Source organism: Caloenas nicobarica, chromosome 2 (assembly GCF_036013445.1).
Source record: "Caloenas nicobarica isolate bCalNic1 chromosome 2, bCalNic1.hap1, whole genome shotgun sequence".
NCBI classification, from domain to species: Eukaryota; Metazoa; Chordata; class Aves; order Columbiformes; family Columbidae; genus Caloenas; species Caloenas nicobarica.
Window position 1 is genome coordinate 151,365,434 of NC_088246.1, and position 17,968 is coordinate 151,383,401.

At 42.4% G+C, this 17,968-nt stretch overlaps 1 protein-coding gene across 1 annotated transcript in view; it reads left to right on the forward strand.

The window, feature by feature from the left end:
- Positions 1-17,968, forward strand: part of DEPTOR (DEP domain containing MTOR interacting protein) — a 78,390-nt gene that overhangs the window by 57,384 nt on the left and 3,038 nt on the right. The gene's annotated exons all lie outside the window — the stretch shown is intronic.

The following is a 17,968-nucleotide window of genomic DNA, read 5'->3' on the forward strand; positions in this document are numbered from 1 at the left end:
ACTTCTGCACTCAGCAGCTTAAAGCTGAATATTGTGGGGCTTTGGTTTGTTTTTACTTTTGGTTTCATGATGGCAGCCCTGTGACTACACACTGGGATGTTTCAGTTAAGCTGAGTTCTTTCATATTTCACCTCTGAAACTAGTTTTATGTACAAAGTTGTGTGCTCGTATCTTCCATTCATGCTCTCCGTGCACTTAGGTACTCTGATGGGGTTACAGATGTTGACCTGAACCATTCAAGACATAAGAATGTAAAATAATCTGCCATCCTGAGGGGAGCAAATAGTCTTTTAGACAGTAAAACTGGGATATATTGCCTTGAATTTTCAGAAAAGACACATCCGATTATTTGCAAAGGTGCTATCTTTATATGAAATCACCTTCACAGCAGAATTGCTCATAAAACACTATAGCCGTATATAAGTCCCTGTTTAGACGCAGGGAAAATTTGCACCCTTTTTTCAGAAACACTGAATACCTTTAACCCCAGGTGAAGAAATGCTAGTTTTCTTTGAAAACAAGGGGTTTTGCTGAGGTGTTCCCATGGAAATAGGTATGTAAATTTTAGTGCAGTATTTGAAATTTTCAAAAATCTATGCCACTTAATCCATCTGTTTACAGAACTCTTCAATCTGGCAGATTTAAAGGAATCGTACAACAGGCTTTGGATGACAGCTTCTTGAAAATAAACCTTCCCCTGTGTGGAGGCTACAGGAGCGGCACTTTGAAAATAGGCTGTTGGGCCCAGTAACTTCTGGTGGGCTTGTGCAAGAGGCTTTTGTCTGCCAGTGTTGCTCTGAGCGCTACACCAAAGAAGCACTAACAAGGAAAGTTGGCTATGATGAAAAGGGCAAGAATTTGAAGAAGAGCCAAGACTTGGCGTTGCAGTTTCTAGAAAAGTTCTTGGCAGTAGCAGCAGGGTTTTTCCTCCTAAGGAGATGTATCCACTGTAATCGTTTTTGGAAGTGTTTTGATTTGTAAAGCTTGTGATTTTGCATATATCTCTCCTGGAGAGCGCTATATTCCCGTCTTTGCGTTACACTGGACAAATTGTTGAGAGAGGACTGCTGCCTACAATCTCATTGTAGGACCTCAGTTTGTGCACTAAAACTCTACTGTGTATTATATAAAGCAGTAAACATTACAGGCTCAACCTACCTGATGGGCTTTGTGGTTGCTTGCTTTCCGTTTGACCTTGGCTGGGTTCCTGGCCTGCTCCAAAGTGCTGTGAATTGGGTGTTTGAGTAGAAATCTCAATGGGACGGAGCTCCGACCACACGCAGAGGCTGTGGGCTGGGCACGGCGCTGGGTGGCTGAGGTGCACGGGTCCCCGCCACACGCGGGCACCTCTGCCTGGCAGCTCTCGCCCTCTCCTTAGACGTGACATCCTTTTCTGGGGGAACTTTCAGACAATTTAATTCTGAGAAAATCCTTACCAGCATGGTCTGCTTTTTGGCTGTCTTGATACCTCTTCTGGGGCTGGTAAATAGGATTACCGTTTACAGTCTGAGGTTTCAAGTATGAAGCTGAGCAAACAGTTCAATAAATATCTTGTCAATTAGCTTTACTGGAGTATTTTAAGAGCTGGTTTGTTGAAGTGCAGTTGCCTGTGACAGCGTTGTGAAGAGCGTGGTTGCTGTAAGCGCGTTAAGAAGCGGGAGCTGGAGGCAACGCGGGGCTGTGAAGGGAGTCAGTGTTGCGATGTGTGCTTCTAAGTTATTTGCAGCTCCGCTTTGCTGTCTGCTGTCGTCAGCAGTGGAAGACAGGAACAGCACAGTTTTGAAGTGCCCAGGTTGCTTTAAGATTCAGTATTGTCTGGCTGCAAAATTCAGGTCTCTGCGGATGACGCTGCTAAATATGGCCAGTTGTTGTCAGGAAAACTCTTTTCCCCCCTTTTTCAGTGTTTTATTCTGCAAGTTAATTTCTGGTTTTAAGGTAGAAGTATTCTTTGAAAAGTTACGCAACTTGACTTTCAACTAGTAACTTAAATCACACATCATACATTGTTATTTAGTGTGAGACCACTGCAGCAGTGGACAAAATGGGCAGACCTATCTTAGTGTGAGGCTTGTGAAAGAGGCAAATTAATCACTCATTTAACTGATAAACAGTTCTTCCCTTAGGCTGGAGAAATCAGTGCCCAGCTCTAACCTTTGAGGAATGCTAAAGAATATCCGATTCCTTAAACTGATTTTGAGCAAATTAGTTATTTATAGCTGTTGCACCCAAGGTCTTTGTATCATATAAATTGCCAACAGCCACTCAAGCTTTTCTATCCTATTCTAGTTCTTCTTCATTCCAGTTAGTAGCAGGGAGTTTGGGAGACCACGTATGGTCACTAGTAGCAATCCTTCTCTTTTGAGCTCTGCTTGGGGATTATGGCATATAGACAGGACCATTTCACCGTGGTTCTGCTCTCCTGATCTTTAAAAGCTGGCGCGGGGAGGAGGTCAGCCTCATAAATTTTCTGCCTGTGGCATCGTCTTCTGCATTCACAAATGCTTATTTCAGGTCCGGGTTCTCAAATGATTTCACTAGCAGAATAAGAGCCAAATCTCAAGTGTAATTGAGTAGCTGCTGTCTCATGGAGCAGGTTGCTGTCAGGTGCATCGAGGTCATCAAGCCAAATCTCCCTGCAATCAAAAGAACATAGGTACTATCTGATTAATCAAAAAGTCCAAATACTGCCACAATCACAAAATGTTACAGACTTGTAACATAAAGAACTAAAAGCTATGCATTATAATGTGCCAAGTGGGGGAAAAACCAACCCCAAAACATGTGATGTCAGAGGAATTGCCAATGTCTTAGATTCCTGCCATAGGAAGAAATTTGAACTGTGAGATTTTTGGGAGGTTGAACGTATCCCATGCTGCAGAGAACTGCAAAACCCATTCCGTGGTCCTTGCCTATCTGACCTCACACTTGATGCTTGCTTAACTGTTCAACAAGCAAGATAAACCAGTCTCAAAATCCTAAAAAAAAAAAAAATTATTCCTCCTGGAAAAGGTATCCCATTTATGGCTGTGGCCAATCTCCAATATTTTACAAGATAATGGGAAAAGTAGAGAAGCTTGGACATCATAAGTGAGAAACTTCTTTGTAACTCCTAAAGGTAGCCTATTGGGAGCCGGAAGACTGGGATTTATGTTGTACAAATAAGGCACGATGGACATGCATCCATTTAAACCTCTCCATAAAGCTCAGGAAAGGGAAGGTAGCTCTGTATTTGGTGCTGGGGCTCTAACCCTTTAAAGCACTGGGGAGATGCTAATTGGAGGTATCTAAAGGGTACTTTCAGTATCTCATGTGACTGAGCTTTAAATGAGAAGAAATAGGTTTGGATAAATATTTATACTGTGCACTAGCATATGGTGTTGTTGAAGCAGATGCAATTCAGTCTCAGAATTCTTATCTTATACCAACATGTTACTGATTGTAGAAAAGCATAAATTACATGAGTTGCCATCTGTTTTCAATTACAGCATGAAAACACTGGGGCAGGTTGGTGTTTTCCTTTAGCTGTGTTATCAGCCTGCTGCTGAATTTGATAATTACATTAGAGTGAATTCAGAATGAATGCATTTGGTAATGTGAACACTCAAAAAAAGTTGCTGAAAAACTGCTTTCATAGCATGTCATAAATAGAGAAGCAGCAGAGCTAAATGTGCATAGCACTGCATGCGATGAATGCCACTACTGTAGGGCTTGAATACAAATGTGTATGTTTCAAACATGTCTCCATAAGTGAGTGTCTCATTTTCTGATAGTATTTAATTATAAACTGTAACATAAAGGTCCATTCTTCTCCAGAGGAACGTGGAAGATGTATTCAAGCACCTATGTCTTTAGAGAAATCTAATTTTAAGAAAACAGATTTGATATTTTACCATAAAATCAGCTCTTGTTTTGCAAAACCGAAGAAAATTCTCATAAGTTTTGGCTCTGTCTTTCACTTTATGCAGCTGTAACCAGAACCCCAGATTTTATGTGTGGCTATCCATCACGGAGATTGGTGAGATTGAGCTGAGTAGGGTAGCCATTAGCCTTGAACATCTTGTAAGTCATGCTCGAGAAGAGTGGTTGTCACATTAGGACGTATTAAGAGCGCAGTAAGAACATAATGGTCAACAGTTTGGATGCTTTTTTTTTTTCATTTGATCTTTAGAATAAATCTTTCTAAAAGACTCTAAAGAAAAAAATGGTAAGGCAGCTGTGTTAGTGGTATGATAATTCAGCAGAAGTTGGAAGAGATCAAATATTTGTGAATGTGAAAATACTAAACTGCCTTCAAATGAAAAATGGTTTAGCAGCAGGTGTATCAGTCAGCACACTTTGCCGATCGATTCTGTGCCTGCGTATTCCTACTCTGCGTCTGCCTTCTCCTTCTGGTCTGTGGTCATCATTTGCTCAAGAAGTTTGCTGGTAAGATGGGGTGATGCCTCTGTAACTGTCCCAAAGTTTCCATTTCCAGTGGGAGTGTTTAATTAACGTCAATGAGTAGTTCCCAATTTTTTTAAAGTGAGTCCTGTTAACACTTTTCAATAGGTTGCACTTACCTTAAAACCCTGTTACTCCATACTGGGATTATTGCCATCAAAATTCTCATAATAACATAGTTGTATGAATACTGGGCAGCAAACTGCATTGCACCCATCTCATCTTGTCTGAGAGTTTTGTGAAGTCAGCCCTCTCACCAAACTAGGGGCTTCTCTGTCACTTCTCTTGCACTGTCAGCAAGTTTGCTGATGACACCAAACTGGGAGGAGTGGCGGACACGCCAGAAGGCTGTGCTGCCATCCAGAGACCTGGACAGGCTGGAGAGTTGGGCGGGAAAAATGTAATGAAATATAACAAGGGCAAGTGTAGAGTCTTGCGTCTGGGTAGGAACAACCCCAGGTTCCAGTATAAGCTGGGGAATGGCCTGTTAGAGAGCAGTGTAGGGGAAAGGGACCTGGGGGTCCTGGTGGACAGCAGGATGACCATGAGCCAGCACTGTGCCCTTGTGGCCAAGAAGGCCAATGGCATCCTGGGGTGTATTAGAAGGGGGGTGGTTAGTAGGTCGAGAGAGGTTCTCCTTCCCCTCTACTCTGCCCTGGTGAGACCTCATCTGGAATATTGTGTCCAGTTCTGGGCCCCTCAGTTCCAGAAGGACGGGGAACTGCTGGAGAGAGTCCAGCGCAGGGCCACAAAGATGATGAAGGGAGTGGAGCATCTCCCTTATGAGGAAAGGCTGAGGGAGCTGGGGCTCTTTAGCTTGGAGAAGAGGAGACTGAGGGGTGACCTTACTGTTTATAAATATGTAAAGGGTGAGTGTCAGGAGGATGGAGCCAGGCTCTTCTCGGTGACAACCAATGATGGGACAAGGGACAATGGGTACAAACTGGAACACAGGAGGTTCCACTTAAATATAAGAAGAAACTTCTTCTCAGTGAGAGTGACAGACACTGGAACAGGCTGCCCAGGGAGTTTATGGAGTCTCCTTCTCTGGAGACATTCAAAACCCACCTGGACACCTTCCTGTGTAACGTCATCTGGGTGTTCCTGCTCTGGCAGGGGGATTGGACTAGATGATCTTTCGAGGTCCCTTCCAATCCCTAACATTCTGTGATTCTGTGATTCTTACTGAAGGAAAACGTGATTTTGGGAGCTGCATTGTGTGTACTGCCAGAACTTTTGTCTGGTTGCCAAAAGGAGACAAGGTTTGGCAAATCTCTCCTTTGCTTTCATTACAGAATACAAGTGCAACAACGGAGTCCTTATGACCTTGATCATCCTTTGCATTAGCACAGTGTCTTTGGGTTGACTGAAATCATCAAATGTTTTCACAGCAGTCCCCGTTTCTCCTCGTCCTTGGGAATCCCAGTGCAGCCAGTCAGTCTCTCTTCTGCCCCTTTGCTGTACCAGCTACTCAGTCTGATTTATTCCTCTTCTGTGGTGGAAGCCCAGCCACTGTTGGACCCCTCTGAGTGGCAGGAGAGTGTCTTAGAGACACTGTACCACTGGCCTGCTGCTGGAACCTGCCTCGTGGTGGCCACATGGAAAACACAGTTGGGGTTTGGATTCTTTTCTTTACCCTGTCGCAAACTGTCTGTGCAACTACCCTGTTTTCCTACCAGAATACATAGGTATTCTTGTAAAGTACTGTGGGATTAGACAGGTGGAAAATGCCAACAAATCTGGTGTAATCAAAACGTTTGATGAGTAGATCCATTTTTGTACCAGCACAAATGAATAGAACTCCAGGTTTGCTAAATTTTCCTTGTGTTTCCCAGGGCTGTGTTTCACAGCATAAGGTCTGGGTTTCCCAGTCTCAGAGCAACATGCAGATCCAAATTTACAGACTGGACCTATCGACTGCCGTGCAGCAAAGTTACACCAGCACAGGCTCCACTGAGTTTCAGAATTCAGTTTGTACAACTGTCCTCTTGCTAAACCATCCTCCTTCTCCTCCTGATGAGGAATTTGTGTTTGAATCAACTCCACCAGGACTGCGTTCACTTCAATGGACCATGGGCTTCTGTTCTTCTGAGTCAGTGGACATAAAATCACCTGAAAAAAACGAGCCAGTTTTACACTGGATTATAGACTAGGTGTTTGCTGTGGCTATCAGGGACTGTTACATGATAAATAAATCAAAATTCTGCATGTGAAAAGTCACTTCCCTGAGATATAGGGGGAAAGATCCACTCCCATGCAGACAGGTAGCGCAGTGCTCAAACATCACTGCAGCAGGATGTAAACTGCAACCTGCACACACAAAAGAAAATAGAAAAATTCCATTTATGATTTTCAGTCCTGTTTTTGAATAACAGGACCCATGTTATTCACTACAGAGAGAGGAATTAAGGCAGTGAGAATTCCTAGGTGGAATATAAAAGGAGTGGATTTATCTTTTTGAGTATGAATTTCACCTTTAACAGTGCGTTTTTTCCCTAAACTTATAGGACACAGGTTTAGCAAGGTTTTACTTGCTTATCCCGGACCTGAATTTTGGCCTGCAGAACAGTATTAGATTTCCAGTAACTCTGTGTGCTTATTTCTAAAGACTCTTTTAACAGAGAGAGAGAGTTTTACTGGGCAATAAAATGACTACTTTTTTCTTTACAACAACTGAAACCTTATGCAAATCCAGAAAGTTTCATAATACCTCTGAGCTCTTTTTTTCTGCACTCACAGCAGTGTAGTTGACATTAGAATTGAACCTGTTTGTAGCCAAGTCACCTAAAATGCTGTTGGGCAACAAGTGACCTACGATACTTGTATCTGTACATTGGCTCCTTCTCATCAATAGCAAATACAATTCAGAAAAAAAAATTGTCTGCAGATTCATAATTGGAGGTCAGTGGATTTTTTGAGTTTAGTCACATTATTTTAATAAGAAGTAGGTTTAAAAATGCGTTTTGAGTAAGTGGTGTTTTATGGCAGGATAAGCCAGATATCTGAACACCCTGCATTTATGAAAGTGCTTTCTTGATTATTTCTGAAGTCTTACAGCTGTGGCCATTCAGACAGAGAGAAAGCAGTCTTAGTTTCAGCTGCACTGTCAAACAGGGCTGCGCTTGCGTTTTGATACAGCTTCCAAATTCCGGCGTGGTCTGTAGCCTATTGAACAGCAAGTTCTGCTGCCTGCCAGAACAGATGGGATCTTACCCTTGCTCGAGCTTTCTTAGGCTATTGCAGGGCACTCTTAGGTAGTCCAGGCTCTACTAAAGAGAAGACTCTCATCTGGAAAACTTATCTGCAGAATGGCTGAGATCTTCAAAAGAGTATCCTAAGTGTCTGTCAAAAAGACATAAAATTAGAGGCCAGTACGGCAAAATGCTGGCATTTTGAACTGCTTTTGCACTCAGTTGAGGATTAAAAGCTTTTGTATTATTAGGTTTAGTTGCAATATCCATTTCACTTGAAGCCTCAAAGGGGTCGTCCTCAGATGCTGGTGGGTTTGCAGCATCGTGGCTACTGCAGGTCTCTGCCCCCAGCGCTTGGGGGATGATGCTGCTTCGCAAACCTTTCCCCACGCTTATCCCTGTCTTCTCTCGTTGCTGCTCAAGACACAAACTGGCTTCCCTTCATGATATAAGCGAATGATTCGGGAAACATGTTGCATTAAAGCCAAGGCTCTGTTTAGCCAGTCAAACACATGGAAAAACAATTGCACTTTTGTCTGTGCAAACAGAGAGCAGCTGTTTGTCTCAAATGGCGCAGACCGTTCCTGCTCATTACGGTCTTGATACCGGAGGGTGCTGAGGGTGCCCTGCATGGGTCCAACTGCCCTTGTTTGGGCTGGTTTAGGGATTGTTTTTAGCTAATATGGGCTTTCAATGAAATACATTTAGTTAGTTTAGCCTAATTATATTTGACCTTGCAAGTAAACGGGTGTATGGCTTTTAGGTTCTTTATTTATTATGTATGTTTTACTTTCAGCAACTCTAGCTTAGTTATGGATATACCAGGAAAAAGCAAAAAAAATCCAACCAACCAAACAGAACCAAACAAAACAATACCAAAAGATCAACCCAAAGGTAAAAAGACATTATTTCTAAGCTAAGACTCCCTGTTCTCCTGCTGCTGATACAGTCTTTCACCCAGAGCCACCTTTAGCCATTCAAGTTATTTAACATTTTCAGAGCTGTTCTGTGGTGGGTATCAAATTGCAATATACAATAAAAACGCTTATAAAGTTAAGCATGCAGTCACTCGTTTGCTTTCCTGACATGGCCCAGCCCAGCTCAGCTTTACCTGTGGGCATTTCTTACTGGGACTCAGTCATTTTACACACCAATTCCCAATGAGGACCATGAGAAGCAGTGGCCTATATTTCCCTGTTCTGCATTTACGGAAGGTTTGCATTTCAGGGAATTACATCCTTATGTTATTACTCTCCAGGTGTCTACAAGTAGCTTCAATTTACCTATATGAGTAATTCCCATTTGCTCTGTTGGAGTTTGTCTGACCCCTCGGTCAATCCACTGAGGAGACTTTGTTGCCACAGAGCCGAGACTTGTGTGCAGATCGAAAGCTGCCCACCCCAAAACAAGAGTTGTTCTCATGGGCTGTTAGGTCAGCTCTTTTCCGTCTCTAATTTGTCCACTCTGTTTGTGGAGTTTGCACAGTAATGGTTTCATTGTATTCCCAGTGAAAAAAAAAAGACTTAAATTCCCATTGATTCCCATCAGTGGGGAGGGAGACACTATCTGAACCAATGATGAGGCCCATTGAGGATCCGTGACTTAATTTTATATTATGTGAATTACTATTACTATTATTATACTATACTACTACTATACTATTATATTATTATACTATTAGAAAAGATATTTTATTAGATGTATTTATTATTTTTCTATTATGTAGTTTTTATATTATGTTTTTTAATTTCTGTTTTGGTTTTTGTTTTGATTTTTAATTAGGGGCCTATGAATTTGGAATACTGTAAAAAATTCAGCTCCTTTTTAAAATATCAAAGAAGTAAGGAATAAATGTATGTAATGAAGCCTTGCTCAGACAAGCCATCTATACCAGATTGCAGCCACAGACCAAGATGGAGAGCCAGCATTACACACTTATATTTGTAATTCTGTAAATGGTGCTGGTTTTTCTCTGCTATGCGTTGTATCATGCTTTGCTGGTTCCCAGTTTCTAGCCCACTGATGGGACAGTGAGCCAGCTTAGCACTGGGGTAAACACTGAACGAGAAATGCGTCCCTCTAGAGAGAAAATCCTGTGTTTATGCAAGACCTGGATACTTGCCTACTCCCACACCACCCACTCTACAGCCAATTACACATTTGCTAGAGATATTTACAGAGCTCAACACACAGCTGCAATTTATTGTGTTTCATCCAGTAACCTCAATTATGCAGAAGACGACATTGCATGATTTTTTGACCTCCCGGTGACATGCAGTAGGTTTTGAGTTGTTAGGTTCCAGCTTTGATTTACTAATCCTAGCAACATTGTATTAATTCTTAAAAAAAAAAAATTTAAAAAAAGATTTAAAAAAAAAACCAAAACAAAACAATAAAACCTAACCTGAAACATAACTTTTAGGACCTCTGATTTTCATCTCTTTTCCTCATTCCAGTGTGACAATGTAAAGCTTAGCAGAGTGGGAGCAAATACTTCAGTGCTGCCTGTGTTTGCTTTTATTTAGAAGGTCAGTCTTACGTTTCAGGCTCTTCTGGGGCAGCGTGTTCAGCATCTCTGTGGCCTGGGCTCTTTGCTGAGCATGGGGATTCCTCTGCTTTATGGCTGTGGGTTACCTATTAAAATAGAAGAACCCCTGTATCAGCATAAATGCAGGTTGTGTGTGTAAGGGTGTGAAAAAAAAAAAGTTCAGCCCTGCACCCTCTCTCCTCAAATTTCTCTGCACTTGTTCCTTCTACCCAAATATCCATCTTGCCATTGATTTCCCTGGGACTTCAAGTTATCTGAAAACTTAAGCTGCAGTTTGCTGATCTGAGTGCAAGCTGCTGCCAGAAAGGCTGATCCTATCTTCACCTCCTTTTCAGCTCCCTCTTTCCCTTTTGCCTCCAGCCAGATATGTATCTATTGCCTCCTGCCTCCAACCGTGTCAGGCACATCAGGGAACTTATTTAGCTTGGAGTCAAGCCTTTCATTTATTTATTTTTGCTGGCACAAGATTAAAAGGGAGCAGTGCCTGGCTTGGGCGCGCTGCTCCCCGGGGACAGCACACAGGGATGGCAGCACCTCCGGGGAGCACGGGCACCAAGTCCTGCTGCCAACCCTCCTCCTCTTGGAAGAGGTTTGATACCTGGAGCCACATAGTCCGTGGCAATTCAGACCAAGGGTGTCCCTGTCTGCCGGCAGAAAGAGTTCTGGGGTCCCGGATCAGTTTACTGCTCCTGCTTTTAATAAACAAACCTCGTTTTTCTTTTTGTTTTAGTACATTTCTTTTAAAATTAAGATTAGTTCTTTAATCTCTAAGGACAGGGAAACCTCATTCCCTGGTGTTGTCACTATGTGTTTTGTGTACAAACCCATGGCGTGGTGTGTGAAGCAGAAGGCGATGATGTCGTAATTATCTCAAGAGATTTATTCAAGAGATCTAACAACCAACAGGGCAAACCTGCATCGTTACCCACTTGTAAACAGCTGCGTTTTAAATGATAACTGCAGCAAAAAGTAGAAACTGCCGTTTTTTGTTCCTCTGTGACAAAATAATGGCCTTAAATGAGAGTGTTTATTTTTCATTTCTCAACTCCTTCATATTTCATATTTAAATGAGATTTTTAAAATGATGCCTTGATTTCCATCTGTTTGCTTGAGAGCGCAGCGGTGCTGGGGAGGCAGCAGTGGGAGCAGCGGTTCCCAGCATCCCCAGAGGAACAGGGGGAATGCAAGGGAGGGAAATCACATTGGAAACGTAATTCCTCCTTTGAAATGCTGGAAGCTTGGATGTCCCCTTCCCCCTTGCTGAAGGCTGGAAAGCTGAGTTTCAGATGTTATATTCCTGTAGCACCTAAACCTTCTCCAAATTTTGGTGAAATCTGCAAGCAAGACAAGAAAAGCCAAAGCAGATACGTCACCCTTTTAAACAAGTGATGGTAAAGAATATATTTTCTATTGTTGCTTTGGTTTTTTCTTCTCAGTTTCAGCAGTTTAGTAACCTTCACAGGTGAGAGCTGTGGCCATAGCCCAGGAATCAGCCAGTAAGTTTTCCATCTTAGAACTGGCCCAGAGTTTTAAAAAGAGTGAACAGCTTGAGTTCTTGCTGCTTAAGACATCTCCAGGTCACTGACAATTGCAAAATGTTAGCTCTTCAGCCCCGATTTGCATGGTTGCCTGTAGGGAAGGGTTATTACCGATAGCGTGGCCCGACATTTAATAGAAAAGAGGATCTCACAGGTCCCTCATGCAGGTTACACGTAGAAAATCAGTGGGTTTGCTAACCACTCATGAGGAACCTTTCCTCTGGGAGATCACAGTGAGATTCAGAATACCATAATGAAACAATTTTAAGCTTATGCTACTCAAACTGGCCAGCTGATCCTTGTCCCTGAAGGATCAGATATGAAAAAAGCATTTATTTATCATCATTGAGGGTACCTCTAGAACAGAAATGTAATCAGGCTGTTTCTATAATGGATTTAATTTTAATTTTCATTAGCAAAAAGAAAAGCAAAAGCGCTAACATTGCAATATTCTTTTCTGCTTGAAATAGTTATCTTGTCAATTCTGGCATCAATTTTATTCCGTAAAACTGTCAATATATACTTTTCTTTAGAGAGCTCTGAAAGAAGTTATACTTAGAAGCTTTTGTTTTAGCTTAGGAAAACTGCTGAAGAACTTTCCAGGGTTGAAAATTACTCCTACATTTGCCTGAATTCATCATTTCTATTTGATGCTCGTAAGGTTTAAAAAAAAAATACCAAAAAGAAACCAATGTATTTTTCTGTGTATTTTGGAAATGGCTTGTCTTAAAGTAAAAATTATCTGTGTGACTTTGGTGTCACATCAGATTATAAGAAGTAAAAATAGTCAAGGGAGTGTGTCCTAAACTATCTGTTAACTATATGTAAATTGTTGTGCACAGAAATTATGAACAGAACAAAGAGTTAAATCCAGTCTGTCTCTTGGTGGACGACTGAGCCAGCCCTGATTCACACACAGCTTTCCCAGCAACTGCCAGTTTCTGTGCAATGTGCTAATAACTTTTGACGTGCCTTGGTTTCAAAGGGATCTGCTTTGCAGCAGGATGTGGCCCTGGTTGGAGCTGCCAGCTGCTAGAAATCTGGTTCAGATCTGCGCAGAGTCCAGAGGTGAAATCCCAGTTGCTCCAGAGTGTAAGATTATTGCAGGGCTGGATTTCACTCTCTGTTTTTTCTAAGATTTTTGTTCATGTATTTGCCACACGTACAGTAGTATTCACAACTTCAATGGACGTGAATTGGTGGCAATGTTTTCAGCATCTCTTTATGCTGTTCACACCTGATGCCAGAGCAGCTATCAGTGCCAAACAGCCCGTGCAAACCTTGCTGTTTGGTTGCCCTTGGTGGTGGTGGAGAAGAAAGCTCAAGTGTCCTGTGTCTTAGACCCTGGATGGTCCTATCACCACCCAGATAATTGGGTAAAGCAACAGTACTGCTGAAAAACAGCATTTTTGCTACTATATTGAATGTGATGATGCATAATGCAGCTTTGTGTTCAAGAATTTTGAACCTATGTTGTATTTGGTACCATTGATTTCTTTGGTGCCTATTAGATCCTTATTTGTAATAGTGTTTCTACTCTCTTTCATAAAGAAAAGTTAGTAAAAAACCCAGACTGGATTCCAGACACTGATCTGGGTGTCCATGTTGTCAAGTTTTTCTAAAAATTTATATCAAATATCCTACTGTTATGAGATATATTATCTGTGGACTCAGTGTGGCAGTTACTTGCTTCATGACCAGTGATGAATAGTTGAGCTAACTGCAGCTGTAAAATAAAATGTCTGTCTGAAATGACTGTCTCAACTGCACAATCATGATTTTAAATTGGATTCTGTGGTGGGAATTTCCAGCTCTTCATGATCTTTCACAGTATCTTCTAGAAGGTGTACCTAGAAAAAGAAAGGGCATTTTTAAAGAATTTAAAAAATATATATAATAAATAGAAAAAAGGTCCAACAATCGAGGCCTGGCTCCACAAGGACAGGTGACCAAAGCCTACAGCACAAACAGCAGGCTCTAGGCAAACTGCCTATCCTCAAATAATACTCCTGTAGTATTCATAAATATTAAGGTCATCTTAAGGCAGAATGCTAAGTAAGCATTAGTGACAGAAATGGGGAGGGTACTTTGTGAGTCGGCAGGTGGAGGGAGGTGATTCTGCCCCTCTGCTCCGCTCTGGTGAGACCCCACCTGGAGTCCTGTGTCCAGCTCTGGTTCCTCAGCGCAGGACAGACATGGACCTGTTGGAGAGGGGCCAGAGGAGCCACAGAAATGGTCAGAGGGCTGGAACAGCTCTGCTGGGAGGACAGGCTGAGAGAGTTGCGGTTGTTCAGCCTGGAGAAGGCTCTGGGGAGCCCTTATTGTGGCCTTTCTGTACTGAAAAGGGGCCTGTAAGAAAGATGGGGACAGACTTTTTAGCAGGGCCTGTTATGATAGGACAAGGAGTAATAGTTTTAAACTAAAGGATGGGAGATTTAGGCCAGACTTGAGGAAGACATTTTTTACAATGAGGGTGGTGAAACCCTGGCCCAGGTTGCCCAGAGAGGCGGTAGATGCCCCATCCCTGGAGACATTCAAGGCCAGGCTGGACGGGGCTCTGAGCAACCTGATCTGGGTGAAGATGTCCCTGCTCGTTGCAGGGGGTTGGACTGGATGACCTTGGAAGGTCCCTTCCAACTCAAGCTATTCTATGTTTTTATTGAATTTAAGGTAGTTGTGCAATTCCATGCCCATGCCTGCAGCCCCGGTCCCTGACATCCCTCAGGAGCATCCCGCCCTCGCCCTCCCCGCAGCTCCTGGTCAGCGCTGGCTCAGGGTCCAGCCCCGGCACAGGCAGCACCTGCAAGGCAGCGGGGCTTGGGTTCGGCTGGAGTGCAGTTCTCCTGGCAGGAAAATCTGAGGGTGTGGATGGACGTCTCCAGGGCAGCTTGGCAAGACCAAGGTGGAGCCAGCAGCCAAAGCTCTCTGTGGAGGGAAGAGCAATAACTAGTGAGGGGGAGGAAGGGTTGTACAGCTCCAAGTACAGCACAATCCTGATTTTGGCCATTAAACGTTATGGTAACTGATTATAATTCCTCTTCTCGCCATCTTCAGTTTGATGATAAATGGCATGACGAATCTTTGCTTTAAGCGATATTTTCCCAGGTCCTTTCTCTTCAAATGCGAGTCCAAAGTTGAAGTTTTCTTTTTCCTGGGAACACCTGGATTGGGTTAAACCTTCTGTACGTGCCAGTGAAAACCTGCAGGAAGGCAGAGATGCCTTTTCTGCTGTCCTTACTTCTGTGAGCTGCTGTATGCCAGGGTGGGAAACTGAAATACTTAACAATAGATGTATATTACTGTAACGTTCAAATATTTGAATTTAATTAAGGGAGTCTTTTCACTTCGGTGTTCCTTTATTTAACTGTTATTGTTTCTGTGGTTTTTAGATCACCACATCCTGACCAACAACACGGCTGGAATTTATTCTGGGCTTTGTCATTTCTTGAAGTCTGAGGGATAAAAATGGATGCTTATCTCCTGTCAGGCTCCTTGGAGAGCTATGAGGAAATGAGCAATAAAAGGCTCTTTGAGGCTCTTTTAACTTTAGTTTATTATCTATTATAGTTACTGATGCATGGAAACCAACAGAGAAATTTTACATATTTATAGTTACAAAGCCCTTAACAGCTGTAGCTATGAGCTGAACACTTACAGCTTTTTGAAATGTGTTTTTATAAATGTAACATTAAATCATCATGATTTTATAAACCAGTCTCCTTAAGAAAATTCCTAAGATAATAATATGTGGGTTGATACACTCAGTCAGGGCTGGTTTTGGGTACTTGCTTGTTCTCGCTTGTTTTGTAACTCCACCAAGAGAGAAATGCACAATGTGGGATTTTTTGAGGCAGGATTGACAGTGGCCAAAATACATGAAGCAGCGCTGCATTTCATTTCCCCTTGCTGGATGCAGCACTGCATGGAAATCCTGGGTGGGGAGAAGAAAACTGAGCGAGTCGAGGGCACTCAGCATACCAAAGTACTCAGGACTGTGCAAACTCCTCTGCCCTCCTCAGGACTGGAAGATGCAGCAAATGGCTCCACATTTCTTTATCCCTGAGGGAGCCGAATCTGGAAGTTGCAGAGACTCAGCCCTTGGGGGCACTTGTGGAGAGAACTTTCTGTCCTCAGGGTGACTGGCTCTTTATTATCAAATCCTGTTCCTCATGGGTCTTTTCACGCAATTTTAGGACAGACGTACTCTCTCTGTGCCTTGTCCTCCTCTCTACATTTCTGGCTTGGGTGGACTTTTTGCATCTGAACCTGCCCACTGGAAATGGTGAAACTAATAAGCCATTTGGACCCAGTGCAAAGGATGGCAAGAAGAGGACTGTTCTCAGCCTGTATGCATTGCTGATTAATATCACCGCCAAGGGCGTACATTAAAACAAACACACTGAGAACACAGACATGTCGGCTCTTGTTTTTTTGCGTAAGAAATTCATTCTTTGGCATCCAGATTGCTGTTCCCTACTGCGGTGCCTGTACCATCCACATTTACACTGTTGCAGCACTGGTACAAGTGGCTGGTTTGTCTGGAAAGTCTGTTCCTCTGCCAAGGATGTTTCCTGGAGGCTCTTCAATGCCCCTGACATGATCCAGCATGCAAATCTATCCATCACACGCTTGCATGCCTGTCCCTGGCCAAACATGGGTCTCATGCATTGGGATTCCAGTAACTCGAGAAGTCTGAGAATATGCAGCAGTAAAACAAATGTCAGCCATTCAACTTCCAAAAATTGCATTAAGCCAGAAGGGACAATGTTATTTCTGCGGGTCTGTTTTAAATCAACCCAAGTATTCTTCTGGAGCCAGAGCTATAATTCAGTAAAACTTTATACAATCTTGGAAAGCCATAGAAAGCATTAGGAAATACCACTGGCAGTTGAGAGACCTATAGATACTGCAAAAATCTGCATTTTAAACTAAATAGACATGCCTCTTAAATACTAATCGAGGCACGCTGCAGAGGATGATGGGTTACCTTTTTAACCAAAATCCTTAAAATTCAGGAGGCTTTGTCTACGTGCAAAAACTGAACTGTTTTCCCAAAGCTACTTGCAGCTAAAATAAAGCACATGAATGTACAGGAAAGATAGATCCATACTGCTAGGGAAGTTGGCCAAGTGGTGTCGCTGCCATACGCCGATGATCTTTTAGGCTGTCAGTAAGGCTGATGCCAAGATCTTCAGCTCTGCAGAGGAGCTCTGAGTTGGAAGGGTAAGGTGCAACAGAGAGCTCTACCCTCCCTTCAGGGGCTGCTGCTGCCACTGCTCGTCCTGGAGCAGAGATTGAAATTATCGGTGGCGTTCTTGATGAAATGTTACGTTCTTGGATTGGCTTTGTTTCCTCTATAATTTTCCTTAAATGGTACATTTTGTACAAATAGGAATTGACTTTCACCACACGTTTCACTTGAGAGGGAAGGTGGCTGATGCACAGAAGGAAAATGAGTTGGCTTGCAAGGAAATCTGTTGTAGAGCTCACAAGGGAAGACACCAGAGCTCCTTCCCACCCCTCCTACATACATTTCTCTGTTGTGTTTCTGCCTAAATAGGTAAAAATATAAAATAAAGTGTGAAAATTTCTAGTGATACTTGCTTCGTAGCTTCTTTCATGCAGACTCAAGATCACTTATGAGTAAGATAACCTTCTGGTGAATGTATTGTTTGCATTGAAACATCAAGATGATATTATTGTTGCTTTGGGCTTCACATTTTTATCATTAAAAACACAGATCTAGACACTACACATTTTTGGCCTTTTTACTAAATACTGTAACATTTTGGTTAGATACAGAGAAGGCTTAACATTTTTGAGGAATCAGTATCACGATCTTTCTTTTCCTTGCCAGTTTTTTACAATGTTGATGTGGCTTTTTCTGATTAACTCTTTGAAGATATACAGTGGAGTTCATCAGAATGTTTCTATCAAGACTTTTTGGACAGAAAATGGCCTCTGATGATACAAGACTTTCAACGTTAGTTGAAGAGTTTAAAAAACCAAAATATTAGCATAGCCATACTTGCTGAAGGAAACAAAAAACTGTTCACATAAAAAGTAAAAAGAACTACATCTGTGTAGAAATATCTCCTGAAAGTGGCAGTGACATCTTAATCCATCCTAGTACTGACTTCCAACTTCCATTATTTTATTTCCTAGAATTTGGATCCTTTGGGTTCATGCTGTACTGGTGGAGGTTCTGGCACTGAATCTAGTGAAGTTGTCATCCAGCCCTTGTCCTGAGC